Raw genomic sequence first — 12,390 nt, 5'->3', positions numbered from 1 at the left:
ATCACCAGAACTGTGTCCACAAGGTATCACCAGAACTGTGTCCACAAGGTATCACCAGAACCGTGTCCACAAGGTATCACCAGAACTGTGTCCACAAGATATCACCAGAGTCATCCCCACAAGGTATCACGAGAACCATGTCTACAAGGTATTACCAGAACCGTGTCCACAAGGTATCACCAGAACCATGTCTACAAGGTATTACCAGAACCGTGTCCACAAGGTATCACCAGAACCGTGTCCACAAGGTATCACCAGAACCGTGTCCACAAGGTATCACCAGAACCGTGTCCACAAGATATCATCAGAATCATCCCCACAAGGTATCACCAGAACCATGTCTACAAGGTATTACCAGAACTGTGTCCACAAGATATCATCAGAATCATCCCCACAAGGTATCACCAGAACCGTGTCCACAAGGTATCACCAGAACCGTGTCCACAAGGTATCACCAGAACCGTGTCCACAAGGTATCACCAGAACCGCGTCCACAAGATATCATCAGAATCATCCCCACAAGGTATCACCAGAACCATGTCTACAAGGTATCACCAGAACCGTGTCCACAAGATATCATCAGAATCATCCCCACAAGATATCATCAGAATCATCCCCACAAGGTATCACCAGAATCATCCCCACAAGGTATCACCAGAATCATCCCACGAGGTATCACCAGAATCATCCCCACAAGGTATCACCAGAATCATCCCACGAGGTATCACAAGCATGGCACTAAGTGACTGCACATATAACGGCATGCGACAAGAAGACACCATTGTGATATCATACTGAAAGCATTGATAAACACCATGCAGCAAACGCAAAGTCATTCTATTTAACGCTAGTTTTATTTTGGAGATACACAGGAAGGAAAACGAAGTCTTGATGCAGCCTTTCGGGTAAAGATGAAGTTGATGCCGTTTCATTGTAATTCTTGGTTATATTTCGGATTGCTGAAAGTTTGAGCAAGTTTCTCAAACGTCACCGGGCTACGTCACCAGTTTTGTTAGAGCAATGATTGATGCTCTAAGGTGTCGACTAGCTCAGAAGATGGTGTTTGATCCCGGCTGTCGTTATCTCAACATGACCTTGTTATGACCTTCCATGTCATTTGCGTACTTGTATGTTCATATGTACATTCTGGACTGGAAGATTCAAGATGAAATCAGCTCAATGTTTTTTCAGCGATTTAGAATTGGTATGAACTGTTCTAACTTAAGGCTTTGTATTTTGAATGCTTAGTTATGCTATAACCAGTTGCTATTTATTACCCTAAAGAAAAGTAATGAGTAAACCTTTCTTTGAGGTCGTGCTTTGTTCCATACAGTATATACATGTGAGTCACGCTGGCGTTATGACTCACTAAAACTGAAGATCTTGTGGTATTCATTTTGAAATGTGGAACTCACCTACACATCAAGGTCACAAGCTTCCCAAGTCCTTTAAAAGCACATTCCTGCCCCACTGTTGGAAAGCAACCAGGTTTTTTTGATTGCTTTACGAGCACGACTTTCACTTGATGTAATTTTACAAATGACGGGACAAAAGAAAACATAAACTGGCAGATTGAAACCGCCTGTGAAATGGAGGACAGATTTTATCCTTCGGTTAGAACATGTATATAGGTGAGCAATAACTCTTTTCACTGTTCTTTGGGACAGCATTTGTGTCCGTCGTGTATACCAGACACCAAATGTGTCTACCGTGTATTGGAGACAGTTTCCCCACCTCACACATACACAAGGAATGGCTTATTTCTAGCTGACACAGGTTGTTTAATATACTTCTGTGCTTCTCAACAAAATAAATTTGTAGCGCACATGCATGTCAGATTTGGTGTAATACATGGACAGAGACATTTAGTGCAGGACGGCCATATCTATTCGAAGAGTGCTAAATGACGTTTAACATGGGAGGCATTAAAAACCCGCCGAACTTCAACTGTGGCCCTGTTCTACTATATATTGCCAACGTGGGTGCAGACAGATAATGGAAGTAGGATATGGTGAAACGGGACATAAAGGGTACAAACGATTCATGTGCTTTGAAATACCTTCTACCTTTAGGTAAGAACTTCAACCTAACCTACTTTAACCTTGGAATGCCTTTTTATAGTGTGGTATATAGGTTGTATGGTATCCTTCCTGAATATTGTATAATTTTCTGTTGCTAGGATGTTCGTTTAGTTGAAGTTAGTTACTCGAAACAAAACTAACTCTGTATTGTATGGTTAGGGTTTAACTCCACTCTGACGAATACTGCGCTTATGCGACAGGACAAGCCAGGGGCTTGTTTTCCCCAGACTCTGGCTTGTGTTTGGGCACAGTGTAAAATAAATAAACAAATAAACAAATATACGATGACAATCAGGTTTGTAAGAGGAGGAAAGCGGCCAGAGCCCAGAGGGTAACCCTCAATAGGTACCTAACAAACCTCTTTCACATCGCCACTTAGAGTCGTATTTTCTACATCTATAGTTCTGATAAAATCATGTACTTACTACATTCTTGGTACATCATCATTGTGGGGAGATAATACATGACAAGCGGTTTGCAGAGAAAAGTCAGTAGTTATTCTCTAATCCAGATATAATGAGTGAATCATAATAACAACCATAACACAGAAAGAGTGAAAAGGAAAAACATGCATAAAATACCAATCTTGACATCTAGGCAGACAGGTTGCCACTCTGCTACAGCCGTCATCTAGAGCCAATGGCGTTTTTATCCAACATTAACATTAATTACCAAGCTTTTTAGCTCATTAAACCGTATTACGTGAAATAAGTACAGATCTGAACTAATTTTATCCAAAGTTAAAGTGTGCTTTGCACGTATAATCTTAGAAAACGGTGGATAGCGTATGCTGTTTAGGTAAGAGTGACTGAGTGAGTGCTTGGGGGTTAACGTCGTACTTAACAATTCGGTTAGATAAGAGAAATGCTATTAGTAATTCTTAACTGTATATGTGTTTTACATAACATTTACCATTAGAATATCCCTTTATTTTAGTCATTCCTGTACAGGTTTTAAGCTGAGCCAGGAGGGGAAAGCCGGTTTCACGCGGTATGGCTTCTCTCTAATGAGAAGCCGTAAAATAGTGAAGATGCAGTAGAGGGTATTCGGGATTGAACCGGAGACCTATAGACCGTCAGTCGAATGCTTTATTTTTTCTTTTGAGAAATATTTTATCACCTTCAGTATACAAGGAATGATACAGACATTTTCTTACAAGTTTGCCCCGGGATTAAAAACGGGTTAATCACAGTAGTACGGCTTCCCTTAATATCTTACACACAGTTGTCCCCCTACGTTTTCCCCAATACAAACTAGAGGAAAGTACATTTGTTTTTAATAAAAACTTGTTTTCCGTCATATATCATCACATTTTTTATTTTTTACATCGCCAGCCTGGCTAAACTACAGATAATATTTACAAAAACAAAGTTTACATTTTCACCTTCCTGTTTACTCGAAAGAGTAGCAGTTCCTGGTGGGACATTAGGTTTAAAACCCTTGGGTGAACGGAACAAAAAAATGTTTCTAGAATATCGCAGGTATGTTTAATGAGTTTTTAGGACAGTTAATAAATAAATGAAACAAGTCTTCTACATCACCACCACATAGATTACATTTGTCACAATCAGTTAAGCCGATGCGGTTTTCTTTCGAGTAAATGACATTATGAAGGATTTTCCAGTCCAGCTGTACCGATTCTGGACTCTTTCCAGGGATAGCAACGAGTGGCCACACATGGTCAACATCAAAATTAGGAAACACCCTGCTCCAGTATTTCAAAGAGGCTGGTTCCTTTATCAAGGGCTGTCTGACATTTTTGTACAAAATACTTGTTGTGAGTGTATACAGTTACAAAACACAATTGTCTCCTTCAAAATGACATAGAGTTCACTCTCTGTTTCAAAGCAATTATTCTATCCAATTTAGTCATTTAGCCATTTCATTGGTATCGCAGATTTTATAACGCGATAAACACTAACAACTTTAGAAATATGTGCATCCGGACATTCATCTAAAACAATCTCAACAATAGCACTTTCTGGTAGAAAACCGGGAACAGCAATATACAGAAAATCCTCAACATCAAACAACTTTGCTTTAACACAGAAAGTTTGTGCTAGATGCGCTATAGCAATGTTTGGATTGTAGAAAACTATTAAATGTTCCCGTAAGTCTGACCAGGCTAAAATCATTTCGGACTAAAAAGGAGGAATACCGCGTAACAAGGATTTATTCAATGACATATAAAGCAAAGGCAGGTATAAGTTCAAATTTTCACATTCCGATAACAAAAACTTGAAGAAGGTCTTCCAAACAGCAGACCGTGTATTATCGAAAAACCGGCCCATAAATTTCAACCGCAAAGCCTTCACTTTGCTGCGCGTATCTGGCAGACCTAAACCACCTTTAGTCCTGTCATTTATAGTTGTTCCGCAAGGCACCATATGAACCTTACCTCCTCCAAGAAAATCTATCCAGATTTCCTTTACATCATGCAAAATAACATAAGAGATTAGTAAAACGGCCCTGTTGTACCAGAATCTGGACAAAAATAAGCTTTGAACGAGGCAAATCTAAACGTTTATCCAGCATATATATGGCATCAATTAAACATTATGAGGTAAAAAAAAGTACAGGTTTGAAATACATTCCTCCCAAGTTAAAGTTTGCTTTGCACATATAATCTTAGAAATCAGTGTATAGCGTATTCTGTTTAGATCAGAGAAATGTACGAAATGTATCAAACGATAAAAACGCTAAAAAAATATTCCCTCTAATGACAAGGTCTCACCAATGCGGTCGTTGTGAGTTCAAGTCCAGCTCATGCTGGCTTTATCTCCGGCCGTATGTGAGAAGGTCTGTCAGCAACCTACGGATGGTCGTGGGTTTCCCCCGGGCTCTGCCCGGTTTCCACCCACCATAATGCTGGCCGCCGTCGTATAAGTGAAATATTCTTGAGTACGGCGTAAAACTCCAATCAAAAAAAAAAAAAAAAAAAATCTAATGACAAGGTGTAAAGTAGTGAATCTCCAGTAGAATTCTCTACCACTGAGGCAAAACTAGACCTTTATCTAGCATATATTTGCCATTAATTTTATTGCATTGCATACGTTTTAAACGATTCCTCAAAGTCAAAATCCACTCTTGTCCGTATAACATATTGGCAATTGCCTGAACTAATTAACAGTATTCCGTCAAAAGAGTACAGTTTAAATTCCCTCCTTAGTTAAAGTGTGCTTTGCAGGTATAGTTTTAAAAAACACTTTATAGTGTATGCTGTTTACGTCAGAGAAACGTTGTGGGTAATTCTAAACTGTATATGTATTTTAGATAACATTTACCAGTAGAGAATTCCTCTTTTAGTCATTCCTGTACAGTTTTAAAGCTATGCCTAGAAGGAAAAGTTGATTTCACGCGTTAAAAACGATCAAAAATATCCCTCTAATGACAAAGTGTAAGGTAGTAAACATGTCAGCAGGGGGCATCCGGGATTGAACCGGAGACCTCTTGATTTGCAGTCAAATGCTCTACCACTGAGCTATACCCCTCATAAGTCACGAATTTGTGAAACGGAACAAAACCCCGATAGAAAATTGTCGCTAGTTGCCTACTTTTCTCGGGTTGCTGCATTAATTGCTCTAGATACGTCAGGTCAATTTACAATATAATTTCCAGCTGAAAAGTACAACGTTCAAACTCAAAGGTTGTAAATTCTAATAGAAAGGCCCTGATTTAAATGAGGCTGTTTCTCATGAAATGTGTTACCTAGCGACGTAAGTGAAAGGTTTTACAAATCATGCGTGTCATTTCATATGTTATATGCAAAACAAAATTTAAAATGTCTGACCGCTGAAAACATGTTCAGCAAGCATAAAACATTTGGAGACAATGGTGTTTTTATCCAGCACTAAAATTTGTTGCCAAATTGTTGTTTACTACAGTTTGTATTGGATACCAGGAACCAATTACAAAGTATCGGCTTAAACTTTATCATTTAAAAAAATTGGTTACTCATCTGCGATGTATATACCACGGCTTTAGACGAGGCAAACCTAAACCTTTATCCAGCATATATATGGCTTCAATTGCATTGCTTTCTGTTTGTTTTAAACGTTTTCTCAAAGTCAAAATCAACTCTTGCCGGTATAACCTCTTGACCGTTGCCAGAAATGCTTAAACATTACTACATAAAAACAGTACAGTTTTGAAATAATTTCCCCCCCAAGTTAAAGTTTGCTTTGCACATATAATCTTAGAAATCGGTGTATAGCGTATTCTGTTTAGATCAGAGAAATGTACGAAATGTATCAAGCGATAAAAACGCTACAAAAATAATCCCTCTATTGACAAGGTGTAAAATAGTGAATCTGCAGTAGGAGGCATTCGTGATTAAAAGAGAGACCGCTGGATCTGCAGTAGAATTCTCTACCAATGAGGCAAAACTAGACCTTTATCCAGCACATATATGCCATTAATTTTATTGCATTGCATATGTTTCAAGCAATTCCTCAAAGTCAAAATCAACTCTTGTCCGTATAACATATTGGCAATTCCCTGAACTAATTAACAGTATTCCGTCAAATGAGTACAGTTTTGAACTAATTTCCTCCTTAGGTAAAGTGTACTTTGCAGGTATATTTTTAGAAAACACTGTATAGCTTATGTTGTTTACTTCAGAAAAATGCTGTGGGTAGTTCTAAACTGAATATGTATTTTAGATAGCATTTATTATTACAATATCCCTTTTTAGTCATTCCTGTAGAGGTTTAAAGCTGTGCCTAGAGGGAAAAGCCGATTCCACGCGTTAAAATGATAAAAAAATTCCCTCTAATGACAAAGTGTAAGGTAGTAAAAACGTTAGCAACAGGGGGCATCCGGGATTGAACCGGAGACCTCTCGATCTGCAGTCGAATGCTCTACCACTGAGCTATACCCCCTCATACGTCATAAATTTGTGAAAGGGAACAAAACCTCGAAAGAAAATTGTCTCTTAGTTGCATACTTTTCTCGGGTAGCTGCATTAATTGATCTAGATACTTAAAGTCAATTTACAATATAATTTCCAGCTGAAAAGTACAATGTTCAAACTTAAAGGCTATAAATTCTAATAGAAAGGCTCTGATTTAAATGAGGGTGTTTGTCATGAAATGTGTTACCTACCGACGTAAGTGAAACGTTTTACAAATTAGGCGTGTCATTTCATATGTTATATGCAACAAAAAATTCAAAATGTCTGACCGCTGAGAACATGTTCAGCAAGCATAAAACATTTGATGACAATGGTGTTTTTATCCAGCATTAAAATTTGTTGCCAAATTGTTGTTTACTACAGTTTGTATTGGATACCAGGAACCAATTACAAAGTATCGGCTTAAACTTAATCATTTAAAAAAATTGGTTACTCCTCTGCGATGTATATACCACGGCTTTAGACGAGGCAAACCTAAACCTTTACCCAGCACATATATGGCATCAATTTTATTGCATTGCATACGTTTTAAACGATTCCTCAAAGTCAAAATCAACTCTTGTTCGTATAACATATTGGCCATTGTCAGAACTAATTAACAATATTCCGTCAAATGAGTACAGTTTTGAAATAATTTCTTCCTAAGTTAAAGTGCGCTTTGCATGTATAGTTTTAGAAACCACTGTTTGGCGTATGCTGTTTAGGTCAGAAAACTGCTGTGGGTAATTTTAAACTGTATATGTATTTTAGAAAACTTTTACCATTAAAATATCCCTTTTTAGTCACTCCTGTACAGGTTTAAAGCTTTACCTAGATGTAAAGGTCGGTTTTACGCGTTAAAAACGATGAAAAAATATATTTGTTTTTATCATAAGGTGTAAAATAGTAAAGTTGTCAGTAGGGGGATTTTGGGATTGAACCTCTCAATCTGCAGTCGAATGCTCTACCACTGAGCTATACCCCCTGGTACGTCATAAATTTGTGAAAGGGAACAAAACCCCGATAGAAAATTGTCTCTAGTTGCCTACTTTTCTCGGGTAGCTGCATTAATTGATCCAGATACTTAAAGTCAATTTACAATATAATTTCCAGCTGAAAAGTACGACGTTCAAACTTAAAGGCTATAAATTCTAATAGAAAGGCTCTGATTTAAATGAGGGTGTTTGTCGTGAAATCTGTTGCTTAGTGACGAAAGTGAAAGGTTTTACAAATCAGGCGTGTCATTTTATATGTTATATGCAACAAAAAATTCAAAATGTCTTAGTCATGAAAACATGTTCAGCAAGCATAAAACATTTGGAGGCAATGGTGTTTTTATCTAGCATTAAACTTTTTTGCCAAATTGTTGTTTACTACAGTTTGTAGTGGATACCAGGAACCAGTATCGGCTTAAACTCGGCTTATAATTTTTTCACGGGTGACAATGTAATTCCGTTGAATCTTATTCAGTACAATGGGCAATATTTCAACGGATAAAATATATATGTATCACAGTGTTGGCATGGTAATTAGCTTGCCCATATATATTACAAAAGTTTGACAGATAAACAGTGTTATACTATACACGGGATTGAATCCCTAATATCACATTTACAAACATGCATCTTATCTAAACAAATACACCAATTTGTCATTCATTAGTCTGGAAAACATGTGTTTTTATACCAAATCTTTTGAAACGTTTGCCTTTTTAGCCGGACAAAGTCCACATGAACTGCTGTCCTTATAGTGCCCTTGGCACATCCAACAATATAATTAACATCTCTTGATTTGTTCTGAATTACCATGTCATTACGAGCGCGCCACAGGGAAGACTCTGTAGGACTCATAACATACAGACATATAGGTCGGTACTTTGTATCTACATTGTCCAAAATCTTACTGAATAGGTTCTCTTCATTTAAACGCGGTATAAAATTTGCATACAAAGCTCAAACACGAAGAAGTTCATTAAAGACTTGCTGCAACATGCGACATTCAACAAACAGATGTACCTGCGTTTCTGGGTTCTGATAGAAAACACATAAGGCATAAGTGGCGATATTACGGCGTAATAACCGTTCCTCAACAGGCAATATATCATGAACCATCTGAAAACAGAAATTTGTCAAGTTATGATCCAGAAATGGGTGAAAAACTGTCTTCCAAATAGGAGACCAGTCTAACTAGGGGTACCTTATTTCAACTCGTGGAACCTCTACAACATTTTAATGAGCTGAGTGTAAATGAACTTGGTGGTATATGGTAGCACAGGTAATGTTTGTTCCTGGTAAAACTCTTTTCATGCGTTCATCGCGATCTTATAAAATGGTGCTACATATTCAGAGTGAGGTATGTTAGGAATACTAAACTCAGGTTTAACATTCCGCACAGACTGTCCTATCCAATAAATGGCGAAATGAGTCCAATCCACTGTGGACCCATTAATCAACTTCAAAATATGCCTGACAGTTAAAACTTTTCTTTTACAATCTATGCGTTGTACATTTAGGCCACCAGCAACGAAGGTATTGCACACAATAGCCCTTTTCAAAGATTCAGGTTTGTTGCTCCATAAAAACCTGAACACTTTTTGGGAACACTGGTTAACACATTGACTGAGTGAACCTACACATTGAGCAGTAAACCATAACACTGCTGATGTCAAACTATTAATGAGGACAGGCTTGCCTTGAAGGGTTAAAAGTCTTCCTGCCCATGAGAAAACATTCTTTTTCACCTTTATGAGTTAAGCTCCAAAGTACACTCCACAAATTTTCGCATTCTTAACTGTTTTAAGGCCAACATCAGGAACATCTGCTTCAGCCCACTTACCATTGGGGAGAGCGGCACTTTTGGCTAAGTTTAGTTTTGCCCCCAATGCGTTGCCATACATATCAGCCTCTTTTGTCAGCTGCGGAACTGAACTCTCCTCAGAAACAACCACAGTTGTATCATCTGCTAAAGGAGAAACCTTTGCCTGTTTGTCCGTTCCGGGCATTCATACACCTCTAATTAATTTATTGTTTATAACTGCTTCAATGAATGGCTCCAATGACAACACGTACAGAAGCGGCGAAAAGGCACAGCCCTGACGGACACCAAGGGATAAACTAAATGATTCTGTAACGTGGCGGTTAACAATGACACCGCCAGTTATATTCGTGTAACAGTTTTACCAAGTTACAACAGTCTGGTCCAAAAATTATACTCTTGCAAACATTTAAACAAAAACGACTAGTCCACTCTATCAAACGCCTTTCCCTGATCCAAATTTATAAAACAGGCCTTAAGGTTCTTTTGTTCGACATAATCATAAATATTTCTTAACAGATGCAAATGATCCAAAATACTCCACAAGTTTGATTTTGTAGGACAATTGTGTCAATAACGGACTTCAGGTGGTTACACAGAGCTTTTGACGCAATTTTGTAATCCATTTTTAACAGACTGATTAGTCTCCAATTTTTAATATTGTCTAGATTACTAGTACCTTTACAAAGGAGCGTTATCAAATCAGATTTCTCTGGAAAACTGTCCTTACCACGGGAACGGTATTTAGACATATGGTTTATAGCAAAGTACAATTCATCCTCAGTTAATACACCCTCACAAGTATCTCCGGTAATTCTGACAAAAAGGTATCTTGCAAATCAGTTGTCTCTTTAGGATATAAATATTTGTAATAAGAACGGATACAACGAGCAATGTTACTTTGCCCTGTTTGAGCCTTCCTTATGGCATTTAATGTTTGAGCCTTCCTTATGGCATTTAATGTTTGAGCCTTCCTTATGGCATTTAATGTTTGAGCCTTCTTTATGTAATTTAATATTTTTAATCATTTTCTTTTTCCCTTGGCCGACCTCTCGCTTAACAAATACCTTGTGGGCTTTTCACCTCGATCGAAATACACCGCTTTGGATCTAATTACCTCTCCATCACGGGCTGTTTTGTGAAGGGCATTTATTGTTTTATTCACGTCATTAGGGTCATCTTTGAAGCAATTCAGTTCTTTCTTCAAAGCCGCTAATTTGCCCTTTCTTCTTTGCAGAAATAATACCACAATGTGCGCGAATAACATCCATTTAATCACATTTAAATTCATTCACATTATCTATATTAGTGACATGATTATTGTATACATTCTGAATTTTAACTGAGTTAACTCCGGCTCTAACAGCGCAGATACATTACATTTCCAGTAAACAAAACACCAAAGTCTTGTTTTGGCACACTGATTTCATCTAGAACATCATTTCTTGCTTTTGCGTTACCTCACATTTATCCAATATATTGTTCTCGACAAAATTAAATTCCCCACCTAACCCAGGAACTTCACTACCGCATACCGGCAATAAAGTCTTTCCTTTCTTTACAACCGTTAGGGGCATATATGTACACAAGGTTAAGGGCAGTGTTATTAATCTCCACCTTCATTGTTACATATCTCCCATATGGTTACCTAATTACCTTCCGTATGCTACAGTCTACGGTATGTCTTATAATGATCCCCACGCCACAGCTCCTGTTTGTCCCAAACGCCCACTGTGCATCACCGGGGATATTTACACCTTTTGTATCGTTATAATTGGCAAAATGGGTTTCTTGCCAAAATAGGACATCAATATCGTTCTCGAATACAGAATTCTTCACCTGCACTTGCTTGTTAGCATCAGGCAAACCATTTACATTTAATGAACCAAAACAAACTGAGCTTTGGACACACATCATAAATAGTTGAAGTAAGGCGTACATACCCATGGTTCCTAATTAAGTATGCGCAATTTCTTGTCCAATCAGTCCATACAACCTTTTCCTAACCGCCTTCTTGCACAGGAAGTTAAGGATTTTCGTTATCGAAATTCCAGTAACATATTGTCACTATCCTGAGATGGTGTACTAATGAATCCTCCGGATTATCATGAACGACGTCATCGGACGTAACAGTGCAAACACTGTCGTCCACATCAGCTAAGGTAGCATCTTCTTTAGGAACGTTGGCCTTAGCCAGTTTCGCTTTCTTCTGTTGACAATGTGCTGAAGAAACTACGTCATGAACTTCGGCCTGCACTTCAGTCTTCTTACATTCAACAAAACCGGCTTCGCCTTTGGGACATACACTGGACACAACCTCAGTAGGAACTTCGTTGCACGTGTTGTCTTTCATGTTGGACGTCATCGTCCAGCTTCACGTCATCAGTATCTTCGTTATCATCGTCCATACTGCCATCATCACTCATAGATTGGCTGTCGTCGTTGTCTTCAGATTCAGTGCCACCAGACGCCGAATCAATGTTTACGTCATCAACGTCACCGCTAACGTCAACGTGAACGTCTCCAACTTCATCTACACGAGGGTGTCTCACATCTGATGTGTTCTGGGTGACGTTTTTAACTCTTGCGGCGTAAGACCACACA

At 38.3% G+C, this 12,390-nt stretch overlaps 2 non-coding genes across 2 annotated transcripts; both read right to left on the bottom strand.

Moving 5' to 3' along the window:
• Positions 1-5,500: 5,500 nt before the first annotated feature.
• On the bottom strand, positions 5,501-5,572 carry Trnac-gca (transfer RNA cysteine (anticodon GCA)). Its single transcript has one exon. It is a non-coding gene; the product is annotated as a tRNA-Cys (tRNA).
• Positions 5,573-6,889: 1,317 nt separating this feature from the next.
• Trnac-gca (transfer RNA cysteine (anticodon GCA)) lies at positions 6,890-6,961 on the bottom strand. The gene has a single exon. It is a non-coding gene; the product is annotated as a tRNA-Cys (tRNA).
• Between the last annotated feature and the right edge of the window lie 5,429 nt (positions 6,962-12,390).

This window comes from Liolophura sinensis, chromosome 6 (assembly GCF_032854445.1).
Source record: "Liolophura sinensis isolate JHLJ2023 chromosome 6, CUHK_Ljap_v2, whole genome shotgun sequence".
Taxonomy (NCBI): Eukaryota; Metazoa; Mollusca; class Polyplacophora; order Chitonida; family Chitonidae; genus Liolophura; species Liolophura sinensis.
Note: the sequence above shows the minus strand (reverse complement) of the source record. Positions and strands in the feature narration are given on the sequence as shown.